The sequence below is a fragment of the Triticum dicoccoides genome, chromosome 2A, assembly GCF_002162155.2.
Source record: "Triticum dicoccoides isolate Atlit2015 ecotype Zavitan chromosome 2A, WEW_v2.0, whole genome shotgun sequence".
Classification (NCBI taxonomy): Eukaryota; Viridiplantae; Streptophyta; class Magnoliopsida; order Poales; family Poaceae; genus Triticum; species Triticum dicoccoides.
Window position 1 is genome coordinate 488,874,645 of NC_041382.1, and position 3,915 is coordinate 488,878,559.

The following is a 3,915-nucleotide window of genomic DNA, read 5'->3' on the forward strand; positions in this document are numbered from 1 at the left end:
AAAATAAGAGACTCTCTATCATGAAGATCATGGTGCTGCTTTGAAGCACAAGTGTGGAAAAAGGATAGTAACATTGTCCCTTCTCTCTTTTTCTCCCTTTTTTTGTTTGGGCCTTCTTCTCTTTTTTATGGCCTCTTTTTTTCGTACGGAGTCTCATTCCGACTTGTGGGGGAATCATAGTCTCCATCATTCTTTCCTCACATGGGACAATGCTCTAATGATGATCATCACACTTTTATTTACTTACAACTCAAAAATTGCAACTCGATACTTAGAACAAAATATGACTCTATGTGAATGCCTTCGGCGGTGTACTGGGATTGCGATGAATCAAGAGTGACATGTATGAAAAATTAAGCATGGTGGCTTTGCCACAAATACGATGTCAACTACATGATCATGCAAAGCAATATGATAATGATGATGCGTGTCATAATAAATGGAACGGTGGAAAGTTGCATGGCAATATATCTTGGAATGGCTATGGAAATGCCATAATAGGTAGGTATGGTGGCTGTTTTGAGGAAGATATAAGGAGACTTATGTGTGATAGAGCGTATCATATCACGAGGTTTGGATGCACCGGCGAAGTTTGCACCAACTCTCAAGGTGAGAAAGGGCAATGCACGGTACCGAAGAGGCTAGCAATGATGGAAGGGTGAGAGTGAGTATAATCCATGGACTCAACATTTGTCATAAAGAACTCACATACTTATTGCAAAAATCTACAAGTCATCAAAACCAAGCACTACGCGCATGCTCCTATGGGGATAGATTGGTAGGAAAAGACCATCGCTTGTCCCCGACCACCACTCATAAGGGAAGCAATCAAAGAACACCCCATTCTTCAAATTTGTCTCACAACGTTTACCATACGTGCATGCTACGGGACTTGCCAACTTCAACACAAGTATTCATCAATTTCACAATTACTCAACTAGCACACCTCTAATATTACCACCTTTATATCTCAAAACAACTATCGAGCATCCAACTTCTCTTAGCATTTAAAATTTATAACCAAAGTGAATTACCATGTTGTTCTAAAGGACTCTCAAAATGATATAAGTGAAGATGAGAGATCAATTATTTCTATAAAATAGAACCACCGCCATGCTATAAAAGATATAAGCGAAATACTAGAGCAAAAATTATCCAACTCAAAAGATATAAGTGAAGCACATAGAGTATTCTAATAAATTCCAATTCATGTGTGTCTCTACCAAAAGGTGTGTACAGCAAGGATGACTGTGGTAAACTAAAAAGCAAAGACTCAAATCATACAAGATGCTCCAAGCAAAACACATATCATGTGGCGAATAAAAATATAGCTCCAAGGAAAGTTACCGATGGACAAAGACGAAAGAGGGGATGCCTTCCGGGGCATCCCAAGCTTAGGCTTTTGGTTGTCCTTGGATTTTACCTTGGGGTGCCTTGGGCATCTGTAACACCCACTATGCGGCTATATCTCCCACGTGTCGGAGCATGACTTAGAGGCATAACCGCATTGTAGGCAATGTCGCAAGAGGGGTAATCTTTACACATCCTATGTACTGAATAAGAAAGAGGTACATAGTTGGCTTACAATCGCCACTTCACACCATACATAAATATAGCATTACATCAACCAGATACAATCAAGGTCCGACTACGGGACCCAAAATAAAAGAAGACTACCCCTAATGCAAAAGATCCCCGATCGCCCCGACTTGGCTCCACTACTGATCAACTAAAACCGAAACAACGCAATGAAGAAGATCTTCATCGAGCTCCTCCTTGAGCTCGGTTGCGTCACCTGCATGGTTTCATCGGCACCTGCAAGTTGGTTTTGGAAGTAATCTGTGAGTCACGGGGACTCAGCAATCTCACACCCTCGCGATCAAGCCTATTTAAGCTTATGGGTAGGTAAAAGGTATGAGGTGGAGCTGCAGCAAGCACTAGCATATATGGTGGCTAACTTACGCAAAAGAGAGCGAGAAGAGGAGGCAAAGCACAGTCATGAACTAGAAGTGATCAAGAAGTGACCCTGAAACTAATTACGTTCAAGCATAACTCCAACATCGTGTTCACTTCCGGGACACCGCTGGAAAGAGACCATCACGGCTACACATGCGGTTGATGCATTTTAATTAAGTCAAGTGTCAAGTTCTCTACAACCGGACATTAACAAATTCCCATCTGCCCATAACCGCGGGCATGACTTTTGAAAGTTCAAAACCCTATAGGGGTGTCCCAACTTAGCCCATCACAAGCTCTCACGGTCAACGAAGGATATTCCTTCTCCCAGGAAGACCCGATCAGGCTCGGAATCCCGGTTACAAGACATTTCGATAATGGTAAAACAAGACCAGGAAAGCCGCCCGATGCGCCGACATCCTGATAGGAGCTGCACATATCTCGTTCTCAGGGAAACACCGGATAGGTCAAGCTACGAGTAAAACCAACCCTCAAATTTCCCCGAGGTGGCCCCGCAGGCTGCCCATTTCGGACCAACACTTAGAGAAGCACTGGCCCAGGGGGGGGGTTAAAATAAAGATGACCCTTGAGTCTGCAGAACCCAAGGGAAGGTGATAGGTTGTTAGTGAAAATGGTAAAACCAAAGTTGGGCTTTGCTGGAGGAGTTTTATTCAAGGCGAACTGTCAAGGGGTTCCCACTATAACCCAACCGTGTAAGGAGCGCAAAATCAAGGAACATAACACCGGTATGACGAAAACTAGGGCGGCAAGAGTGGAACAAAACACCAGGCATAAGGCCGAGCCTTCCACCCTTTACCAAGTATATAGATGCATTAATTAAACAAGAGATATTGTGATATCCCAACAATAATCATGTTCCAACATGGAACAAACTCCAATCTTCACCTGCAACTAACAACGCTATAAGAGGGGCTGAGCAAAGCGGTAACATAGCCAAACAACGGTTTTCTAGGACAAGGTGGGTTAGAGGCTCATGGCAATATGGGAGGCATGATATAGCAAGTGGTAGGTATCACAGCATAGGCATAGCAATAGAGCGAGCAACTAGCAAGCAAAGATAGAAGTGATTTCGAGGGTATGGTCATCTTGCCTGAGATCCCGCAAGGAAGAAGAACGAGTCCATGAAGAAGACAAAAAAGACGTATTCGAACGGATCCTCACCAACGCGACGTTAACGGAACTAACCCGAAGGAGCAACACCAGAAAGAGGAAAACAACATAATAAACAACCATCACATAAACATGACATGATGCACAATCAAGAATGATGCATGTCCTGTTTAATGAAGCATGGCATGGCAAAGTGCACAAACAATCCTACAAATTAAGTGGAGCTCAATATTCAACTCCGTTGCATATTGACGGAACACCACGTAACTTATTTAGTTCACTCTTGTTTAGGTACCAACAATATTAAATGTTGTTAAACATGGCAAGAGGTGGAGCATATGAAAACTACCTATCTAGGCAAATTTAAATGAGGCCAGAACAACAAGCAACAAGTCCGGAGAAATCCTCATGAGCATATATATTAGATTTGGAGATGTTCTGCCCTAAAGCATATTTTAGAGTTGTTAAACATGCAAAGAGATGCCACCATGTTAAACTATGCATTATTCTACCCCATTTACATATAAAGATTATTAAATTTGGAGCTACGGTTAAAAAGTTATGAATTAAAGCATTTTAGCATGGCATATGAGCAAATTAATGCAAACATCTATTTAAACATTTTAAACATGCATGAAAGTGGCATATTGTGAAACTACATGAAATTCTAGTCAAGTTACATATTAAGTTTGTTTAAATCCGATGCACGGTTATTTAGGTGTGAGCATTTTTAAAGTGATGGCATATTCTGTAATTATGCATGTGAAGGAAAAATTAGTAAAATCATAGAACTAAAAAAACATCTATGGGCCGAAACACAGCAGACTG